Source organism: Petaurus breviceps, unplaced genomic scaffold (genome assembly GCF_028583685.1).
Source record: "Petaurus breviceps papuanus isolate PSGF00001 unplaced genomic scaffold, PetGlider_PUasm1.0 90775, whole genome shotgun sequence".
NCBI lineage: Eukaryota > Metazoa > Chordata > Mammalia > Diprotodontia > Petauridae > Petaurus > Petaurus breviceps.
In genome coordinates this window covers 13702715-13726765 of record NW_027187342.1, presented here as the reverse complement: position 1 = coordinate 13726765, position 24051 = coordinate 13702715, and the positions used below count along the sequence as shown (strand labels likewise).

General features: G+C 39.7%; 1 long non-coding RNA gene across 5 annotated transcripts in view; it reads right to left on the bottom strand.

Annotated features, from left to right (window-relative positions):
* Positions 1 to 24051, bottom strand: part of LOC138146895 (uncharacterized) — a 107097-nt gene that overhangs the window by 29475 nt on the left and 53571 nt on the right. The window contains exon 3 of one of the 5 annotated variants that reach the window (XR_011164633.1): positions 3857 to 3940. The exons of the other annotated variants lie outside the window; for them this stretch is intronic. This is a non-coding gene — a long non-coding RNA (uncharacterized lncRNA). The remainder of the gene's footprint in view (positions 1 to 3856; positions 3941 to 24051) is intronic. 5 annotated transcript variants of the gene reach the window in all.

The window sequence follows — 24051 nt, the reverse complement described above, 5'->3', positions numbered from 1 at the left end:
CAGGGTGCTTTGGGGGAGAGGAGGAAGGAGAGGAAGGGGGAGAAAATTTGGAACTCAAAAACTTGTGTAACTCAATGTTGGTAAACTAAAAGTAAATAAATTTAAAAGAAAAATAAATAAAATAATTTTTAAAATTTCTGAATTACATTTTATTTTGGTTCAGACTATTACCATGATATAGTTGATACCTATGGTATTGGAGATTGGGAATTTGCAGAAGAATTTACACAAGAAGACAGGTGAACAAAGGGTCTCAGTTCTAGTTATAGTAGTGACCTATGTCTGACCCCAAATCAGGTAGTGAGCTGAACCTAGGTAGATTAACTCCCTTAACTATAAGTGTGTAAAAAAACTACTGCTATTTAGCTTGCAAATCTCTGAGTTGTCTGTGTAGAAGGAGCTTCCTTAATCAGACACTTTAAACTCAGCCTCCATCTGAATTGAGTCAGCAAGCTAGAAGTCTTCCTTACAAAAGGCTGGTTTGGGGTTTTTTGGGGAGAGGGGCAGGGGGAGGACAGGAAGCATTTGTTAAGCACCTACTATGTGTTGGGCACTATGCTAAGCACTGTATAAATAGTATCATTTGATCCTCATAACAACCCTGGGAGGTAAGTGCTACTATTAGCCCATCTTCCTTTTTATAGTCAAGGAAACTGAGGCTGAGGTTAAGAGACTTGCTCAGGGTCACACAGCTAGGAAGTATTTGAGATTTAAACTCATCTTCCTAAAACCAGGCCCAACACTATCTACCATGCTACCTAGCTGCCTTTACTTGTGATTTCCAGCTCCTAAAAATAGGAGCTTATCTATTATCAATAAAAATTCTCTTTTCTACCAGACTGTGCTTCTTGAGGGACTGCCATGATTCAAACACGAGTCCTCTGTGACAGGTACCACATGAATATTTGGATAACTGCAGGGTAAACTATAGGTAACCCTTCAGTATAAGTCTTCTCTCCCAATCCCTCCAGTCTCTCCTTCTTGTCATAAATCCTCCATCAAGTGTCCACCAACATTTGCACTAGACTTCCTCTAGTTTTTGTTTTGTATTTTTTTTAAAGAAAAGTCATGGTTCCTTTTTAAGTCATAGGAATAGCCTCTATCTATAGTCAAACCCAGAAATAAACACATAAATGTTCCTCAATTTTCATGATGATGAATTACCTATAAAGTAACTTATCTATAAAGTAATTTAGTAAAGGACGTTTATTAAACAAAATTATCCATTCTCAGCAATGGTTTGGAATAAGCAAGACTATACTGCTGCATTTGGATAACATGACAGAGGGTGATAAAAGCAACCTCAATATTTCCATCGTGTCACAGGGGCGCCAGCAGGTCACCAGGGCTAAGTCATGTTCTTCCCCAAAGCACCATTCTCAACCTAACTGTGCTAACACCACTGATTTGACTTGAATTGGAATCAACATGGAAAAGAATACTCAGCCATATCAATTTTTTTTGTCTTGTAGGGCAAAGGTACACAGACCACAATTCTCATGAGTACAGCTGAGCCAGATGAAAAAGTCTTTTCTATCTGATTTTAATATGATGATGTATTAATGTAAAAAGAAAATATGTGTGTTTTTTCTAAGTCAATATGCAGTCCAAAGGGATCTTTATGTACTACAATTTAGTGGCCTTTGTTTCTGTTTGTGGGTTTGATACTACCATTGCAGGGAACTAAGGCAGAAAAGGCAGAACCATTCTGGTATATGCTAGGCCAGGGGTGGGGAACCTGCAGTCTTAAGGCCACATGTGACCTTCTAAGTCCTTATTTGTGGCCTTTTGTCTGAATCCAAATGGATTCAGGACCTAGAAGGCTACATGTGGCCTTAAGGCTGCAGGTTCCCCACCCCTACCCTAGAAAGATTATGCTTTGCTTTTGAATTTTTTTCAAGAACTTAGAATAATTCAGAAAGGTGTCAAAAACAAACAAAAAATTCAAAGAGTATTCAAAAAACAGTGTAGAATCCTCCTGATCTTCAATGATCATATGTAATGTGACACCAATGTTACTCTTGGTGTATATATCATGAAACATTCGGGGTACTGTGGTGACTGAGCAGTGTACATTAGTTTTGAGTCCTACCTTCTTTAAGGTATCACTATACTAAGTTAAAATCCATGCTGACCTGATCTGAATTTAGACTGAGTATGATCTATCATTGAACCAAATTATTTTTTAAAAGGAGAAAAATCTATGACTCTGCCTTTACCCCATGTCTGAATTTTTCTCTCATAGTCCAAATGACCCTCTCCCCCCTATATTCACAGGGCAAAAGGCAATTAGCCAATTCTGTGTATGTACTTTAAATAAGGATAGGTGCTAGGATGGTAGTTTAATTGGTATAGAGAACTCCTGAATGAAGAACTAGCACCTTTTCTACAACTCAGAGTCTTAGAAAGTGGCCTAGAGCACTAAGAAATTAATTTACTTGCTAAAGGTCACACTACCAGTATGTGTCAGAATCAGAACTCTGAGGCCAGTTGATTTTATCTACTATGCTATGCTACTTAGTTTAGTATATGACATATATGTGTAAATAAAACATGTGTATGTATATATGTACATCTGTACATATATACATATAGATTCCATATTCCTGAGTCCTAGTGCAGTTTTAGACTTTAATAATTTCAGAAGTATAAATACTACAAACTTACAAACATATCATTTTAAAGTTTAATTATTTAAATTCTCTAATATCTATTTAGTTTTCTGAATTTTTAATAATAAATTTTTATTTTGATTTTAACAACATGAGGCATATGTCTTACTGCATGTTTGGCAGTTTCTGGATGACACCTTATCATACCAGTGGATCAGCAAAGGAGGTCTTTTTGCTTGGACACCTCAGCCACCTGATCTACCTCCATTAGATTCTTGTGGGATCCCATCAAAACTGTCATGTATGGGGGCGGCCAGGTAGCACAGTGAGTAAGAGCATCGGCTCCAGTGTTGGGATGACCTGGAGATCGATCCTGGGCTCAGACACTTAGCACCCACCCAGAAACACCTGGCCGTGTAACCTTGAGCAAGTTACTTAACCCCGATTTAAAAAAAAAAACTGTCATGTATGCATCAAACCTCATTATTTGGATGATCCTATGACTAGGATTACAAATGTCATCCTTTCAGGCACTGAGGAGTGAATGAGCAAAGTTTTCACAAAGTTCAAAAATAGACTAGAGTGATATACAGCACAAAAAGGTAGTTATATCAAATTTTAATAAGAAGCCTATCAATATTTTAGAATTTTAAATAATTAACCTTTCAGGTGTTGCTTTATAAGTTGGTAGAATTTATATTTCTGAAGTTATTAAAACTTAAAACTGTACTAAGGCTCTTTGACACACACTGAAAATTCATTTGTTCCTGTCTGAGGAGGAATTCCCTGTTGATGATGAGGTCCTCCAGATCAGAGGTATCAAACACTTGGCCTAGGACCCCATTGCAGCCTGCAACACTCCTGAGCACTATCAAACCAGATTATAATGTAAGTGGGATGTATTTAACAAAATAAATAAAAATACATTAGAACATAGATAATGTAAATGTGTGGTTTTCTAAATCTATATGTTGTGAACAGGGATCCTTATGTAGACTGTAGTGGCCTTGCTTCTATTTGAATTTGACACCACCGTTCCAAATGAGCTTGTTTACGTATGACATTGTGTTGGTTATTTCAAGCACTTCCAAAAAAAGCATTATAGAGCCTTCTGGAAAAGATCCATCATTACTCAAAGATCTATCCATTCACATAGGAAAGCCAAGTAGAAGAGAGATAGATAGATGATAGACAAATATAGATATATGCACACACATATACATATATATAATCAACATACATACCCTATAGAACTTGTCCAACTATGTGAGTGTGTGTGTGTGTTAATGAAACAGACAGTGCAGATCCACTTTGAGCCAGGTCCAAAGCTGAAAAGGAGAATAAATAGATGGCTTTTGGGAAAGTTAATTTACTGACCCCCCAAGCTTGCATGAAAGCAAAAGTCCATCTTTCCAGAATAAACATTTTACTGTTGTTGCTATATGGTAGTGAGTCCTGGAATGCCACTGCCTTTGAATAATTAGAGTAACACCCAACAGGTAATGGAAAAGTCCATGTTGGGTGTGTGAGCAGACTGCAATGTATAATTACTGAGGAACTCCAAAGAAAAACCAGAATAAAAGGCATTCTCAAAGACCTGTATGACAGGAAGAGAAAATGGTCTGGTCTCACAGCATGGTAGATGGCCAGAGTGCTCCACCAATACCCTAGTGATGATGGGAGAAAGAAAGGAAAACATTCAGCACGTTGAGTGAACCACTTGGACTGAAATTGGGGAGAAAACGGACAAAAGTCAGACAGAATGGGCACGCACGTGTGGGTTGTGATGGGCATCATGGGAATGAACTCCCTAACTGATGAGACTGCAGATCCCTTTGACTATAGTGATGGGGTTGCCTGCTTCTGCTGCATCTGTATTCATGGCAAACAAGAAATCTTTCTCAAGGTTAAAAGAAAGAAAGAGAGAAAGCCAAGCCTGGAGGATGGCATTGAGATTTCATGTGCTTCTTCCTGTTGTGGGTCTGTTCAGCAGTTTGGATATTTCCCAGTGAGGGAGAGGGGCAGGGTGATAATGAGTGAATGAGGGAATAGATGAATGGGAAGCATTTATTAAGTGCTTACTGAGCATCCAAAACTGTGCTAAGTGCTAAAGAATGAATAAAGGGGAGACTTCAAAGTTGTGAAATGGTTCGTTCCTTCATTCAAACTGGAGAGATAAAAATAAAGTTTTTCTGTGACCATTTTTTTTTCTCTCATGGGCAGATTAGTTACCTTTCTTTTGAAGTACAAAATGAAAGGGGACACTGGGGAACAGATTCAGTTCAGTTCAATTTTTCCTCATTTTTTCTCATAAATTATTTAAATAAAAATTAATTAAAATTAGTTTTCTGAATTTTTAATAATAATTTTTTATTTTTATTTTAAAACATGGGGCATATGTATTATTGTATGTTTGGCAGTTTCTGGATGACACCTTCTCATACCAGTGGATCAGCAAAGGAAGTCATTTTTCCTCATAAAAACCTTAAGTATTAGGTGCTATTATTATCACCTCCATTTTATAGTTGAGGACACTGAGGCATACATAGGTTAAGTGACTTGACCAGGGTCACACAGCTCATGTGGGGCAAGGACCCTATCTGACGTGTCACCTAGCTAACTAAGAAGGGGAGAGCAAACACATACACTGAGAGTTTAGTTACAGGAAAGATGGAAAGACCAAGATATTTTAAGGGCAGTGCTAAGGGTCTGAAGGATATGGCACCACAGCAAAAGACAGGGCCTAGAGAGCCTTAGGTGATAAAGCCTGATTACATCTTACTTGAAGGACTGTAGTTGGCAAATCTCTGGCCCTCAAAGCACTGGGAGTACTGGCTCACCTCACCAACACTGGAAATGATAGAGAGGAATTGGGGGTCAGAGGGGAGTAGGGATGCTGGCTTCTCTCTCTTAGGGCCCGAGGTTGGTTGAAGTCTGTGTCCAGCCAGAACTAGGTAAGCACTTGCTCTTCAAGTTTTCCCTCTGGTGCCTCCTTCTTCTGAACCCCAGTGGAATTCGGGGCAGCTACAGAGTAGGGGTGGAAGGTATAAGCCCTCTTCTAGGACTAGTTCTCAAATCAGAAATGCTAAGCCATTCTTCTTTCTCTTCCCTAAACCGCTGTCATTCCAGGCTCTGAAGTGAATAATTGGAGTGAGATAAGAAGGCATGGCATGAATAACTGGCCTATCACAGGCACTAGTTGGCAATAGATTGGCATGATAATCGGTCACCCTCAGTAACAGAGAAGTTCTTGCCTTTTTCTTACTCACCTTTTTCTTTTGAGAAGAAATGTTGAAAAAGGAGAAGAAAGAAGAAACTAGAAAGGATGACCTTGAAAAGCTTAGGAAGGAACTAGTCACATACATACCTACATACACACACACACACACAAACATATCATTTGTGTGGGTCCATGTGGGTGTTTGTATATGTCTACATGAGTATACATATCCATTCATATACCTTCACTCTAGGAAGCTAAGTTAGTTTAGGGTGAGTAAATGGTCTGGAGAAAAGACCATTTAAAGCCCTTCCCAGTCTGGTTCCTACCTATCTTTCTAGCCAAATTTCACATCAGCCCCACTCTCACACTGTACCTTGCAATCAAACTGAGTTTCTTTCTCTTCTTCACTCTATGCCTTGACCTATGCCTGACATGCCCTCCCTCCTCCCCACCTCTTGGAATCCCTTTCAAGCCTCAGTTGAGGGGCCACCTCCTACATGAAATGTATTCTGATCCCCCTAAGCGTTAGTGCTTCTACCACCCCCCCCATTACACTGTATTTTGTACAATTTAGGAATCTTCTTCATGTACATGCTATAGAAAGCATTCCTAGGTGGCATCGTGGATAGAGAACTAGACAGAGTCAGGAGGACCTGAGTTCAAACTGCTACCTCGGACCTTGGGACCATGTGACCTTGGGCAAATTACTCAGCCTCAGTTTCCTCATCTGAAAAATGGGGATGATAACGCCTATGCCCCTCCCCTCAGGGTTGTTGTGAGAACTAAAAGAAATACATGTAAAACACTTGCAAACTTTAAATTGCTATATAAAAGTTAGTTTTTATTATTATGTAAGCTCTTTGATCACTGAGACTGTTTTTTGTTCTGTTTCATATTCCCACCACAGTGCCATCTGGGCACATAGTAGGGGTTTAATAAACGGTTACTGGGAGTGGCTAGGTGGCATAGTGAATAGAGCATCGGCCCTGGAGTCAGGAGGACCTGAGTTCAAATGCGGCCTCAGACACTTGACACACTAGCTGCATGACTTTGGGCAAGTCACTTAACCCCAATTACCCTCCAAAAAAATAATAATAATTAAGTAAAATAAATAAATAAATGGTTACTGAATTGAACTGAACGGAATCAGTTCCCCAGTGTCCCTTTCCATTTTGTACTTCAAAAGTCAGGTAACTAATCTGCAAAAAATGGCCACAGAAAAACTTTATTTTTATCTCCCCAGTTTGAATGAAGGAACCACCCATTTCATGACTTTGAAGTCTTCACTTGCAAGATTTCAATCACAAAATGTTTTATTTTTTCCTCCTTAAAGGACATGAAACTCTTGACTGCAATGGGGAGTCCCTAACTACTGTATCAGAGCTGCTGAATGAGACAAAATCTGGCTAAGAATAGACTATTGAATGCTAATCAAGCATTCTTAAAGGTTTTTCATGAACCTAATAAGTATTTTTTAAAACACAGAAACTACCTAGATCCCTAATATATTATTCTAGACTCTTTGGTGACTAGGCCATTACTAGAAGTAAAAGGTTAGGGGAATAGTTTAAATTCCTCAGAGTACAAGGGGACAGCCCATCTCCTTGAATTATACGGTTGGTAGCTACCAGTCTTTGGTCAGGGATCACTTGGCCCCCAAATATCTCCTCACACAAAAATCCTCCATAGGGTGCCTGAAATTATGACATCAAAAGATATTCCTTCTTTTCTGATCTTTTTTTTTTTTGCTTTTTTTTTGGAGGGCAATTGGGGTTAAGTGACTTGCCCAAAGTCACATGGCTAGTAAATGTGCCAAGTGTCTGAGGCCGCATTTGAACTCAGGTCCTCCTGACTCCAGGGCCCATGCTCTGTTTACTGCACCACTTAGCTGCCCCTTTCTTTTTTGATCTTGAAGACTTAGGATGCCCTCCCCCCAGATGCAAACACCTCTTCTAATACCACCTTTAATTACTAGATCAGAGATCTAAAGCTGAAGGGGCCCTTAAGAGTCATCTAGTGCAATCCCCCCGTTTTACAGATAAGGAAACTGAGGTCCAAGAAGGTTAATGATTTTCCCAAGGCCACATTGTTAGGAAGTGTTGAACTTAGGGTCTTTGACCCCAGATACAAAGCTTTTTTCTCCATCCATAATCAAGCCTTGCATTGGTGCCAGGGATAGGTCCCCTGGGGTTAGGGGTGGGGAGATTTTCTTTTGTCATTTAAAAGATTTTAAACAGAATATAAAAGTACTGTATCCCTTCGTCTACTTTTTTGTCTCATGGGGCTACACGAATCATCATTAATAAGAAATTACATCATTTTGAAGAAAGTGTGTTTTGAATCCCTACTAACACAACTGGGGAAATTCCTCCATGGTTTCCAGATACATGTATGAGAATGAAGTAGACCATTCTCACTGAGATCTAAGAAATGACAGGGTGCTTAAAGGTTATTAAAAGCTGATGTTCCTCAATTCAATTATGCAAATATTTATAGAGCAGTTTTTTTTGGAGTATTATAAGAGTAAACATTGTGCCTAGGATTCACTTCATGTACATAGCATTGATGTATTAATAGGATAACAGTACCAAGAATTTCATTTGGGGCTTTTTTTGAGTTGGTTTTTCTTTTTTTAAGCCAAGCAGTGGCTGAACAGGAAGGGAAAAAAGGAATTAGATCCCCACAACATGCAGTCAGATGTTTCATCTTCTTGGGGCCTCAGTTACAATGAAGAGTGGATGACATTTAGACATGAAGCTGGTGATCTAAGTTGTTCAGTCCCTGGCTAAGTAGGGTATTTCCATTAGGTAATCTGGGCTCCAAATTTGGCAATATTATTCAACGGGGCCTATTAGGCCATGCTGTCATTCTCAGTAGAGTTCCAACCCAAAGGAATTTCCCTGGGACTCCTGTTTCAGTCATGCCCTGGGCTCCCACAGTTGTTTTTCTTGTCTGGTTCCAACAAAGAGGTCATCAGCCTCAGCATGGTTATCAACCACAGTGGCATTTAGTGAGGGCTCTGTTATGTATAAGGCATCACACTCTCTGCCTTTTGGGAGCTGGGCTTACAGTCTAGTTTTGGAGATACTGCACGTGCTTAGATGGTTAATAACAATATTATATGATAAGTATAGTATGTGATTAATACCACATGGGCAGTACAGACAGAACATGTCAAGGAAATTTAAAGGAGAGAGAGCTCTTGAAAAAACACAGCCATAGGAGTGGAAGCATCTTGAAAGCAATAACTTTTTTGTCTGTATTCCCAGGGCTTAGCACAGCAGTGACCTGAAGTTAGAAGATATTAATAAATGCTTGTTGTTTGATTGATTGATAGACTATCTGAGAACAGAAGAACTTTAAAGGAGCCTTCCGTAATCGGGAAAGTTCTTATTTCTGCCCCTTCTCAATCATGTTTTTAAGTACATAAAATAAAATACCAATTGTAATGGGAGAGGAGGAGAAGAGGAGAGCAAAAAAAAAAAAAAGAAGATAAAAGGAAAAGAAGGGAAGGGGGACAATACCAGTGGTGTTAGACATGGAGTCAGGAAGACCTGAGTTCAAATCTGCCTCAAATACTCACTAGCTGTGTTACCCTGGGCAAGTCACTCAACTTCTGTTTGCCTTAGTTTCATCATTTGTAAAAAAAAAAAAAAAAAAAAAAAAGGAGGGGGGAGAACAATAGCACCAACTCTTTCAGGGCTTTTGTGAGGAACAATTGATATAATATTTGTAAAGTGCCTCAAAAATCTTAAGGTGCTATATTGTATGCCTGTATATATGTGTATATATACATATATATAATTGGCTACTATTATTGAAAAATAGTTATCAAAATATTTTTAAAATAAGTTCACAGACCCTAGGTTAAGAACTTCTGATCTTTCCCACCCCCAATAAAATGCATTTATTACCCACAAATAGCACATTTATTCACATCAGGATAACATAATTCAACTTAAAATAATATTCACTGAAATTTTAAAAGGAATAAATGAGAAACACTAGCTGATCTGATATGCCTAATGATTAATACTTATTCATTGTGGAGAACAGTTAAATTACTCATTATTTAAAGTAGTAAAACTTAAATCATTGAAATTAAAAGTAAATGGGAAATTCTGAGAACAAAATATTTCCGTCATCTCAGTCTGAATACTTTATTAATTACATTAATTATATAAGAATTATATATAATTATTTAAAAAATTTAAGTCTTTGTAAAGCAAAAATTACTATGTATGGAAACAAAGCTAGATTTCATAAAGAATAGATACAATTTTTTCAAATTCTACCGACAAAATTTCAAAAGAATCCATCTCCAAACCTCAAGAAATGCCATCCTGATTAATAGGGCTCTCAAATCTTTTAAAAATATTTTTATGCATTATTAAACCATAGACAAGTAAGGGGTTTCTAACAACCCGCTGGTTCTAATTCACGAATTTCTTTCTAGACAACATATAAACAACAGTTGTGTAGACCTTCAGTTTGGTAGGCAGTCTAATACTTTTTCTCTCCCACACTTTCCTCCAGAGGCTCCCAAACAGTGAACTAGCTCTGGCAATGCATGCACCAAACTCCTGATCTATGTGGACATCCCTGGAAAGTATATTGCCAATGTAAGTAAACATCCATAGCATTCAAAATGTCTCCATTTGATATAACCGATGGTTCCATTTATGGATGGTCTAGTGCTAGCTGATAGAGAACCTCTGTTTTCTTGGTATTAAGGGTCAGGTTGAAATTAGCACAAGCAGCAGAGAATCAATCCATACTTTGTTGCATATCAATCTCAGAGGCTGCATTGAGTACACAATCCTCTGCAAACAAAAAGTTGAGTACCAACTCTCCCTCTACTTTAGTCTTGGCTTGTTGCCTTTTTAAAAATAATTTACCATCAGTGTTGTAACTGATCTCCATCCCATTTTTGTCTTTTTTTGATGGTGTTTGATAACATACTAAAAACACCATGCTAAAAAGCATGGGGACAAGTGCACAGATGAGCTTCACTCCATTAGTGACTGGGACAGTGCAAGTGCATCATCCATTATCTAGAACCTGCACAAACAAGGCATTGTGAAACTAAATTTTGTCATGATCTTCCACAAGCCCTCATGAGTAACGGTATCAAAGACCTGGGTCAGATCAATGAATGTATGTACAGACCTCTGTTGTACCTGCCATTTCTCCTGGAGTTGTTGGGCAGCAAACATAATGCTGAGCATTTCTCAGCCCTTTCTGAAGCCACACTAGCTCTCAGGTAGATGACCATCTTCCAGGTAAAGGATCAGTATATCAAGGAGGACTCTGTCGAGAATCTTTCTGACAAGGACTAACAGAGGGACACCTCCCCTCCCCTACCTCCTGTGATTTTCACAGGACAACCTATTTCCTTTTCCTTTACAGAGATGGACAAGGGAGAAGTATCCTGGAACTCCTGGTGAATAACCTCCTGTTGTCATATAACCATATAACAGTCAACTTTTGTATGAGCAAGAGACTTCCTGCCTTATAGATCTCAGCTGGAATAGAATCAGCACCAGGCACTTTGACACAAGAAAAAAAAAACTAATGGCATTCAAGACATCTTCAGCTATAAGTTTGGTTAGAGAGGGATTGACTTTAACCTGAGGGATAGGATCAGTTGCTTCAGCATTGGTTGATGACAGTGTATTAAGAATGCTATGGAAGTGTTCAGCCCATCTCTCCAGGCTCATGTCTTTATTGCTAATCAATGTGGCTCCATCAGTGCTTAGTAGTTGAGATTCGCCAGAGATCTTTGACCCATAAATAGTCTTTAAGGAATCATAGAAGCACTTTAGATTATTACTCTCAGCATAAAATTGAATTTCACCTACCTTCTTACTTAGACAAGAATCTGACATCTCTGTAAGCTACTTAGACTTTACTTTTTAAAAAAAAAAATTATTTTTCTCAGTTAGATGCAAAAACAAATTTTAACATTCCACTTTTCTAAAAAGAGCTTTGAGTTCCAAATTTTACCCCTCTCTCCCTCTCCTCCCCTCCTTTCCCTCTTCTCCCCTCCTCTCCCTCTTCCCTGAGATGGTAAGCAATTTGATGTGGGTTATACATCTTGCACTTTGCTTTTGATGGAGTTAAATGCTGCCGCCTTAAAGACAGATGAACTATGCTGCTGGTAAACCATGTGGAGCCCTCGTTTTTCCATTTAGCAGCTTCTGGATTTCCCCATCATTTTCATCAAACCAATATTGATGTTTGTGAGTGTGTGGTACAGATAAGCAAATGCAGTGCTGTGCATCAAATCTCTGAAAGCTTCCCACTTCTTTTCTGCTCCAATGTTGCTGACTGTATGTTGGTTCAGCTTCTCCTCCAAGTTCATGCGTGGGGAAGTGCTCTAATCTTGACACTGAGTTTTCTGGTAGCTGTCTTGCCTCGGAGCTACTGCTTTTGTTGAATGAGAATATTTAACTTGGAGAAGAGAAATCTATGATGAGTCCAGCATTCTGCACCATACATTGCCTTCATCACTCTCACATACTGTCTCTTCTCCTTACAATGGCATAGTCTATTAAATGCCAATGTTTGCTTCCAAGGATGCATCCTCAAAGTTTTATTGCACCTAGGTAAATGGAAGATTGTTGGTGATGAGGTCATGAGATTGCAAAACTTCAGTAGTAAGTGACCATTACTATTGCTGTTTCCAATCCCATTTCTCCCAATGGCTGCAATAGGCTATACCTATTCTGGCATTAAAGTCACCCAGAATTATAAACTTGCTCTCTTTTGGCACTTTGATAACGAGGGTCTCCAGATCTTTATAAAAATCTTCTTTGACCTCATCAGGGTTTGTCACGGCGGGAGCATACACGCTGAGGATGGTGGGACAGTACTTTCCTGCAAGTGGCAACTGCATCGTCAGGAGCCTGCTGTTCACTCCTTTTGGGAAGCATACAAAGTTTGTTGACTGGCTTAGTTTTAATTGCAAAACCTACTCCAGCTTCACAGCACTCCCCAGCACTGCAGCCACGCCAGAAAAATGTGTATACAGCTCTGCCTTTGGCAAGCTGGCCTTCATTTGCCAGCCTTGTTTCAGTCAGGGCTGCCGTTTGGATGCGCTGAGTTTTCTAGCAACGAGAGCTGTTTGTCTTTCAGTTCTGCTGGATTTCATGCTGTCCATAAGTGTGAGCATAGTCCATGTACCAATGGCAAATGGAATCATCTTTGCAAAATTTTTTTGTATTTTGACCATAGGGTAGTGTATGGGACAGGTAAAAGTGTGGTTTCTCAGAGACTATCTGTAAAGTAAGTAAGTCCTTAGGCCTTAGGCCTAAGTTTCCATTTTTCTAGAAATTATGTGACTTTGAAACTTTAGAAGTCTTTCTATATAGTTGCTCTATTCTAGTCAGCCCTTTTTACCCAGCTTACCATAAAAGAGTTAAGTTTCTATAGAACTGCAAGAATTGCTGAACAAGACTGTTGATAAGGAGGACCAGGCAGTAACCTTGGGAAGCTGAGGCAGTAGCCTTGAGAAAAACTCAGACCCTGGTTCCCAGACTAAAACTCCTAGATAATACTAAAAATAATGAAGAATGGAAAGGAGCTGGCAGCAGCAGGTGGATTTGACTAATCAAGGAACAGACAGTAGCCTTGGGGCACTCAAGTCCTGATAAGAATGTGTCTAGGTTAAGAGTAAAAGGAGGTTCAGTATTCTAAGATTGTTACTGTGCCTGAGTAATGAACTTCATTTATTATGTATATTATCCAACAAGATTAGAGCCTCATTAGTAATAATTATGTTAATGTTTGTAACCCTTTTCTTATTTAACCCAGCTTTAGCTTCTGTAGGGGGCCTCCTCTCCTGGGCATTGTTCCAGTGACTGGACTGCCCGCTTCTCGCGAGATTCTAATAAAACTTCCCATCTTCACTTTGAGGTCTCCGAGTAGTCAGTTTGGGTTAGGGTCTTTGTACCCCACACAGTAGGATCCCCACCTGCTGCAAGCCAGTGTTGGGTGAAGCAGGCAATTTTTAGGGCACCTTTTTTAGCCCCTTTCTCATAACAGGAGGTGAGCAGTGTAGTCCTTCAAAAAGGTTGCTTCAGACAGCCAGGGGGCTTCCAAATCCCACTACTGTTTCAGGTCAGTGAAAAGATGACCCTTTGGCCTACAGCTCCCAGTGAATCCACACTTGCTACTTCATCGCTTGCCCATTGCCACGGGACTTTGAGGTAGACTTTGAGGTCTTTCGACTCGTCCACATATTGGATTTAAGTGAGGCAGAGTTGCACAAGTCATCAGCCTCACTCTCTCTTCCTGAGTCATCAAAGTCCAGGAGCAAAAAGTCAAGATGATTGGCAATGGCCCAGGATGCAGTGGGTAAACTTGGCGTCTTTAATGTCTAACCAAGATCTAAGCACTACACAGAACCTACTTCGTGGCAGTTTGAACAAATTATTCTCATTCACCCATTCTGCTTAGGGAAAATCTTCACCCACTTGGGATAGCATCCCCCTAACTCATCGAAGGGTTTGAGGCCCCTTGGTTACTCTCAAAATGGTTTAGCTCTGGGCCTAAACAGTTACTGGGGTGTGGCCACTGTTCTTGCTACAGCTTTTTGGAGCCATAAATAAGAATTGGGTGGGTTAGATGGACACCAAAAGTGAAAAGCAGCTCAGGTAAGGGTTTAGCAGCCCTCATACCAGAGGTGCTAGTCTTCCATAAACACCCAGATACCCCTGAAAGGTCCTAAGAGTTAGGGAAAGAAGGAATTGTAATCTATGACTTGAGACTAACGGAAGTGTCCTTGAAAAATGACTTTACAGTTTATAGTTTCATTTGGATTGGAATGGATGAATAGTAAACTGATAGATTCAGAAAATGCATCCCTAAGAAGCACTTAATCTATAATATACATAAGTTCTTATACCCAAAGGACTATAAAAATTTGCATACCCTTTGGCTCAGCAATACCCCTTCTAGGAATGTGTCTTAAAGAGATCATACAAATGGAAAAAGATCCCACATGTACAAAAATATTTATAGCAGCTCTTTTTGTGGTGGCAAAGAGTTCGAAATGGAGGGGATGCCCATTAGTTGGGGAAGTGCTGAACAAGTTGTGGCATATGAATGTACTGGAATACTATTGTTTCATAAGAAATGATAAGCATGCAGACTTCAGAAAAACCTGGAAAGACTTGTATGAACTGATTCTGAGTGAGGAGAACAGAACCAGGAGAACATTGTACACAGCTCCAGCCACATTGTGTGATGACTAACTTTGATAGACTTGGCTCTTCTCAGCAATGCAAGGTTCTAAGACAATTCCAAAAGGTTCATGATGGAAAATGTTACCCACATCTGGAAAAAATAATTATGGAGTCTGAATGCAGTTCAAAACATACTATTTGTTCTCTCTCTTTGTGTTTTGTTTTGTTTCTTCTTTCTTGTGTTCTCTTCTTTACATTGGTTATAATTCTTCTTTATAACATAACTAATATGAAAATATGTTTAATACAAATCTATATGTAGAGCCTATATCAGATTGCATGCCATCTTGGGAAGGAGAGAGGAGAAGGGGAAGAAAATGTAAAACTCAAAAGCTTGTGGAACTGAATGTTGTAAACTAAAAATTAATTAATTAAAAATAAGTTCTACCTCTGATTCTTCTATTAATTAGTTGTGTAACTTTTGGAAGTTACTGGACCCCTCTTGGCCTCAGTTTATCATTTTATAAAGGAAAGTTTTGATTAGATAGTCTTATCGAACCACAGAGTTTCAGAGTTGAAAGAGAATTCAATGACCATGTAGTCCAACCCATATTCCCCTAAATCTCTGCTACAAGTATAACCAACAACAACTTCAGAATGGCACTTTTCAATCTGTGGGTTGTATATCTCCATGCAGCAAATCTGACCAGTTTTATCTTCCAAATACATCCCTTGTGTTTGTGTGTGTGTGTGTGTGTGTGTGTGTGTGTTGCATATTTAACTGACTGGATTAAGCTCTGCACATCTGCCAATTTGTTTCCTCCATGACACTCCCTTGCTTCAGTCTTCAGAGGCTCCCTATTGCCATTAGAATAATAAACAAACATCTCTCTCTGGCATTTCGTGTTCTTCCCAATCTAGCTCCTGCCCACCTTCTCAGATCTATTTCATCTCATTCACCTTCACACAAGTATATTCTAACCAAACTGAACCCACTTGTAATTCCCTGAATTTTGCACTCTTCTCTATGCTCTGCATGGAGGAGCCAGATCTTTTTACACAAAGCCTTCTCTGATGATTCCTCCTCTCTCCTAGACCCCAGATTAGTTGTAGTTACCACTCAAATTACCTAACTTTTACTATTCTATGTTTTATTCTTGGTACCTGTATCTCCAATGGTAGTGCATGGGACCTGGAACATAGGGTTTTTGTTTTGTTTTAAAGCAACTGGGGTTAAGTAACTTGCTCAAGGTTACACAGTTAGTTATTTCTGGGTGTGGTGCTAAGTATCTGAGCCTGGATTCTATCCCAGGTCATCCTGACTCTGGGGCTAGTGCTCTTACTCACTGTGCCACCTGGCAGCCCCTTATAGGGGAGTTTTTAATAAATATTTGTGGATTGATTGATATGTTGTATTCCTTCAGTAGAATGTAAGCTTCTCAAGGGCAGGGATCATTTCATATATTTTACTTGGTGCCCAAAACATAAATGTTTGTTGAACTGAAATGAATTAAAAAAAAAAAAAGTAAAAGCCAGGGGCGGCCAGGTAGCACAGCGAGTAAGAGCACCGGCTCCAGTGTTGAGAAGACCTGGAGATCAAATCCTGGGCTCAGACACTTAGCACCCACCCAGAAACACCTGGCTGTGTAACCTTGAGCAAGTTACTTAACCCCAATTGCTTAGGGGCGGCCAGGTGGCTCAGCGAGTAAGAGCACCTGCTCCAGTGTCAGGATGACCTGGATCAAATCCGGGCTCAGATACTCAGCACCACACCCAGAAATAATAACTGGCCGTGTAACCTTGAGCAAGTTACTTAACCCCGATTGCTTTAAAAAAAAAAAAGTAAAAGTCTACCCTTTTGCCACAATGGCATGATGACTAACCCTATGTAAGGGGATGAGTGTAGTATTTTCTCCTGTAAACAAATGAATAAAATGTTCTTTTCTGGTTTGCTCTCCCATGAGTCACTCTTCATGCAACATACTCTTTTTATTCTATTTTTTAATCAAAAGAAGAGGGATTTTGACCTGAGTTTTTGCCAGAAGAAGCATGTGAGTTTAAATTCTATCTTTGACACTGTCTGGGTAACATGGGTCAAATCTCGTCACTGACTTGGGCCTGAACTTCCTCACCTAGAAAATGAGTTTGCTATATTAGATGGCCTCTGAAGTCCCTTCCCTTTCAACGTCTAGGACCAAGTTGTACATTTTCCCTGTGTCAGTTGGGTACTAGCTCTGGTAAGCCCTGCCAGGATGGAAAGAGAGGGGGCTGTGACAGACTGTGTGCCAGGAAGTTGGCCACTGAGCAACTGATTTTAGCAACTCATGACTGTAAACTATAAAATAGAGAGGTTGTCACCCTTCAGAAATCCATGCCCATAATCAGCCATAAACTTTCAGACATCTAAACCTGAGGCTTCTCAAACTGCCCAGGAATCTCTGTGTGAACCCTTCTGTCTCTGTCTCACTCTGTATCTCTGTCTCTCTTCCTCTCTCCCTCCCCCCTCTCTTTCTCACTGTCTCTGTCTGTCTCTCTCTCTGTGTCTCTGTGTCTGTCTCTCACAATGACAGTCATTCTTTTCTCCTAAAACATGCCACTTACACTCTGATTGTCCTCATCATCCTCCCTTGGGAACTTGGACTTGAACTCCACCCCAGGAATTTGGGGCTCTGATAGGTGAGCTTTCACCTTGTTTTGGCCAACACCAGGCTGTTTACCTACCTTTTCCAAACCATACAGCCCCATGTTTACCACACACCCCCATCCCACTCCCCTCCACCCCCCAATGCCATCAACCCCTTTATATGTTGCCTTCTGCTAGGAGAACATAAGCTCCTTGAGGACAGGGACTATCTCACTTGCTTGTATTTGCATCTAGTACTTAACAAAGTGCCTTGTACATAGGGAGTGCTTGATAAATGCCTTTTCATCCCTTCGTTCATGTCACTCTCATTCTCAGCGGGACTCTAACTCTCCACCTATGATCTATTGTTTACAAACCATATACTCCACCTCCCCAGGAGCCAGTTTGAGGCTTCTTGTTCCATTTATTACTAGAGATAAGTGGAAAAGTCAGTGGAAGGAGCAACTACACACACACAAACACAGAGTTTCTTTTGCTTTTCATTTAACACACACTTATTTAGTCCTGTGCACCAGGTACTGTACTAGATGCTGAGGAAACCAAAACAAAATAAATCAATACCTTCCTTCATGGACCACATTCTATTAATAGGAAACAACATTCATGTACATGGGTAAATAAATATGAAATGTGTATAAAATAAATGCAAAATAAAAATCACACAGATTCTTGAAAATATTTCAAAGGCTCTACATGGACCAAGTACTTAGAAATTATATATTGCATTGAATTTACAGGTAGCACAGAGGGTTAAGTGCCAGATCTGGAGTCCAGAAGAGCTAAGTTCAAATCCATCCTCAGACATTTATTAGCTGTCTACCTTTGGACAAGTGACTTAACCTTTACTTCAGTTTCCTCAATTGTAAAATGGGAATAATGACAGATCCTGCCTCCCAGGGTTGTTGTGAAGACCAAATGAGATAGCCTTAGGAAAATGCCCGGTACATAGGAAATACTCTATAAATGCTACTTATTTTTATTATATGTTTCAGTAATGTTTCCATTCTGGTTTGAATCAGAATTTCTGCTGAACTAAACTTAGTTTCCCTGAAAATTTTAATGTCATTTGTCCTTTACTTCCTTTTCGAAAGCCTTAGGCAACTAAGCAGCGGCAGGGGGGAGGGGAGTAGTGTTTGCTCTCTCTTTTTACAAACTGGTATGTCATCCATCTTTCCTCTTTGGATATAATGAACAGAGATCCAAAGCTCCAAATAACAGTAAATTCTCACATTGGTATTACCTAAGATCAATCATAGATCAAAACCAAAATACTGATTTTACTGCTATAGATACTGGGTTTTTTGTTTTGTTTTGCTGCATTTTGTTGTTACTATTAATGTTAGACAGGTAGATAGAGTACTGGATCTGGAATCAGGAAGAGCTAAGTTCAAATTCAGCCTTAGACACTTACTATCTGTATGACCCTGGGCAAGTCACTTAACCTCTATCAGCCTGTTTCCTCAACCTATAAAATGGAGATAGTAATAGCACCTACCACCCAGGGTTGTTGTGAGCATAAAAATGAGATTATATCTGTAAAGCACTTTGCAAGTCTTGAAGTGTTGTATAATTGTTAGCTATTATTATTGTTGTATTGGTTAAGGAAATTTTAAAAAGATAGATATTGGCTTGTTATGTTTTTAGTTTTATTTGATCTTTCATTTATAACTTTTACAGAAAGTAAATGTTTGCTTGTAATTATTATATCAAAAATGTTATGTATCTTTTTGTATACATTAGTTGAAGTCAAAATACCTGTTCTTTCATTTGAGCAACATAATACAGGCATACCTCAGAGATATTGTGGGTTTGATTCCAGAATACTACAATAAAGCAAATATCACAAAAAGTGAATCAAACAAACTTTTTGGTTTCCAACTGTACTGTAGTCTATTAAGTGTACAATAGTATTGTGTCTAAAAAAACAATGTATATCACTTAATTTTAAAAATAAAAAATTTCATTGCTAAAAGATGCTAACCATCATTTGACCTTCAACAAGTTATAATCTTTTTGCTGGTGGAGGGTCTTGCCTCAGGGTTGATGGCTGTTGACTGATAAAGGTGGTGGTTGCTGAAGGTTGGGATGACTGTGGCAATTTCTTAAAATAAGACAACAATGAAATTTGCCTTATCCATGGACTTTTCCTTTCACTTTAACACTTAGAGGTCATTTGTGGCACCAATGCAATCAATATTCACAGCACCACAGTCACTATAAATATAGCAGTATAGTGTTCAATCTCAAAATATAACAGACTCTCTATAGAGAAAACAGAAGCAAAACATTCATTCAGACACAAGAAAACTGAATCCCAAAACCAGTAAGTCGATTCCATCATAGTAACAAAGAAGTTAATAAGCCATAATAGCACAGAGAGTCACACCATCCTTCAGCCTTCCCCTAAACACCAACATCATACCAATATTTGCTCACAAGCCTTTCTGTTTCCCTGAGAAGAGTACTCTCCTCTCAACCATCTAGCTGCTCTGACTCCCAGCTTCCTATGGCCTCTTCCTCACCCTTCAACAAACTCCTCCTACCACAGGTTCCATGTGATTACATTCAACCTATTAGGGGGCAGAGTTTATTTTCAAAGCAGGGAAGGTCTTCAAATTTCCTTAGGCTAATTAAGGAGTAGGGAAGATCTTCAAATTCCCATTACCGTTATACCATTGTAGGAGATTAAATGGCCTGATTTCAGTATTGCTGTGTCTCAGGAAAGAGAGATCCTAGGAAAGGGAGAAAGATGAGGAGCAGCAGATAGGTAGAGCAGTCAGAACATACAAAATGTATCAATTTAAGTTTACCATCTAATAAAGGCTTGGTTCATGGTACCCCAAAACAATTACAATAGTAGCATCAAAGATCACTGATCACAGATCACCATAATAAACATAAGAATAATGATGAAGTTTTAAATACTGTAAAAATTACCCAAAAAAAACATGACACAGAGATGTAAGCATATGCTGTTGGAAAAATGGTGCCAATAGAGTTGCTTGACCCAGGATTGTCACAATCTGTTTGAAAAAAAAAAATGCAATACCTGTGAAGCACAATAAAACAAGGTATGCCTGTAATCTCCTTTCTATGTCAGGCATATCCCCATTTTAAGGATAAGGAGACTGAGTCAATCACTTTGCATGAGACCTCATAGTTAGGTAGTAACACAGTTAGGTCTCTGGAGGTCATCCTTAATCTTTGGTCATCAAAGTATAAAGGCATCTAAAATATAGTGATGTCAGCTCCCATCAAAACACAGCTTTTTCCTAAACTGGAATTGCTAGAAGTGACTAGGGGCAATGGGACATGGAAAGTCCTTCAAGAAAACAAGGAGGGGGGCAGCTAGGTGGCACAGTGAGTAAGAGCGTTGGCCCCAGTGTCGGGAGACTTGGGATAGGTTCCAGCCTCAGATACTCAGCACCCACACAAAAATAACTGGCAGTGTAACCTTGAGCAAGTTACGTAACCCCAATTGCTTAAAAAAAAAAAAAAAAACAAGGAGGGCCCTGGAGTCAGGAGGACCTGAGGTGAAATCTGGCCTCAGACACTTGACACACTTACTAGCCGTGTTACTTTGGCCAAGTCACTTAACCCCAGTTGCCCTCCAAAAGGTGAAAAAAAAAACAAAAACGAGGGCAGGGCTGTTATCATAGACAAATGCTGAAGAGGATGCCAGCACTATCATGGTATTGAGTAGTAAGGAGAGAAGTAGATGAGACAAGTTTATCTTAAATACACAGCCCTAAGGTTTCTCTTATTCATTTTTTGGGAGGAGGGAGGAAGGTAAGGCAATTGGGGTTAAGTGACTTGCCTAAGGTCACACTGCTAGTAAGTGTCAAGTGCCTGAGATCACATTTGAACTCAGGTCCTCCTGACTCTAGGGTCGGTGCTCTATTTATTGTGACATCTAGCTGCTCTTCTTATTCATTTAAATCACAAAAATCAGCCAACAGAAGTCCTCAGGCTTAGAGTAAAACTGTCTTATGAACTCCTTAGACTTTTTCTGAGCTATAACTTTAGCATCTGATTTTATATAAAGTGAGAAGATTCTTTTCAGTTCTTTTCCATTTCTATCATATTGATTGTAGTCCACACAAATCACTACCCTGGGAGCTTCCATTGACAAGACTGGCAGGGCAGAGCAAAGCTATTGACATTTCATCCCCCATGTCTGCCAGAGACAACGTCCCTTTGCTGCCCACAATTGTGATAAATGGTATGTGAGGTTCAAGCTCAAACCTGTTGGGGCATCTGGTTTCTTTAAACTTGAGTCTGATGTTTTGAACTGTTTTCCTGCTTTCCCTTTGGAACTTGTTGCTGAATCATTACTAATCTAGTGTCCTAGTAAGCAGACTGAGACTTTATTTGACCCCTGTTGGCTTGGTATTTTGAACTAAATACTAGTAACTCTATGAGTCATGAGACCCAAAGTTTGCTCCTGGCTCCTTGCAACCTGAGACTTTACTTCTGTATATTTTCTCATTCCTCTGGGCTGAGAGGGCTTCAGTCATTGGCTGACCTAGTCCCACCCCCTAGAATGGGCAAAGGTAATAGTACAATCAGTAAATCTATAAAATATTCATGAGGATATAACCCTGAGGGACACTTACAGTTAGAGGGTGTGATCTGTAAGAAGACCAGCAAAGGAGACAGAGAAGAATTGGTCAGATAGGTAGGAGAACCAGCAGAGAGTGGTATCCTGAAATCCTAGAGAGAAGAACATATCAAGGAATAGAAAGTGATCAACAGTGTCAAAGGCTGTAGAGAAGTCAAGGAGAAGGAGCATTGAGAGGCCTTGTATTTGCCAGTTTTGTCATTTAGTCATTTCAGTCATGTCCAGGCTCTTCATGATCCCATTTGGGGTTTTCTTGGTGGAGATATTGGAGTGGTTTCCTACGTCCTCCTCCAGCTCATTTTACAGATAAGAAAACTGAGGCAAACAGTTAAGTGATTTTGCCAAGGTCACACAACTAGTAGGTAGGTGTCTGAGGCCAGATTTGAGATAATTAATTACTTTGGAGAGAGGAGTTCAGTGGTCAGAAGCCAGATTGTAAGGGGTTAAGAAGAGAGTGAGGGGAGAGAAAATAGATGGAAGGATCGAGTGAGGGTTTTGTTTTTTTTCCAGGATTGGGGAGACATGGGAATTTCTGTAGGCAATAAGAAATGAGTTAGCAAGACAGGGAGAGATTGAAAATAAATGAAAGAGTGGAGCTAACAGAGGGGAAAATCTGTTGGAAGAGATGAGATGGAATGGGGCCGTTTGAGCAGATAGAGGAGTTAGCCTTGGTAAGGAGTAAGGCCATTTCATTACCTGAGACCAGTCGAAGGAAGAGAATGTGGGAGAAGGCACCTGAGTGACAGGAGATGAGGAAGAGGAGGGAAGAGGGAGCACATGGTGAATGGAATTAGGTTTTTTTTCCTATAAAATGTGAGACAAGGTTTTCTGCTGAGAGGGTGGGGAGAGGTAAAACCATGGGAGGTTTGAAGAGGGATGAAAAGGTTTGGAAGAGCTTCTGAGGAGAGCGCATACATGTTATGTGGATAATAGAATGTGGAATAAAAGTAAATGCCATCCATGTTCTGAATGGTTGGTGATATGAGTCAGGGAGGGTGATGTAATGATGTGCTATCTGAAAGAGTGCATGTCTTTGGACTTTAGGTATAAATCCCTGCACCAGATGCAGATGTTTGGAAGTTACTCTGGGCAGGGATTTCTAAAGGTTTGGCCTAAGGCAGAGGTAGAGAGCCTGTGGCCTCTGGGCCACACACGGCCCTCTAGATCTTCAGGTGAGGCCATTTGACTGAATTCTAAGGCCACGTGTGGCCTAGTGGCCACAGGCTCTCCAACTCCTGGCCTATGGTGAGCCTTAATTTGTAGGGGCATGAGAAGGGCAAGGGTTCAGACAACACAGGAGAAACTCCCAGTTTGGAAGATGGAATATAGATTGGATCACCACTGAGGGATTACAGTTCTAGGAACAGTTATGACATGCCCTGATAGGTGTTATATCTGAAAGGAAAAGTTATGAACTTCCAGTTATCTCTACTTGGCAAAAAAAAAAAAAATACATACGGAGAATAAATGGACCTAATGCCTGGGCTAGGAGCTTGGTAACAGTAAGGTTGTAGCCTGACTCTTTAGATATAAGCAATGGTGCCCGATGGACTTAAAACAAGAATGAAAAACAACAGCTTAGTCATTTGGGAAATCCCTGATAGAAGGGACAAAAATAATTTGAAAGAGAAACTGATTTCCCTTGAAAATATAGAATTCACTGAGGTAGGTCTATTGAAGAACTATGTCTTGGATTTCAGTACAAGAGTAGCAAAATGAACCCACTGAAAACTGAGGAAGTTAGAATTATGTTGTTATAATTT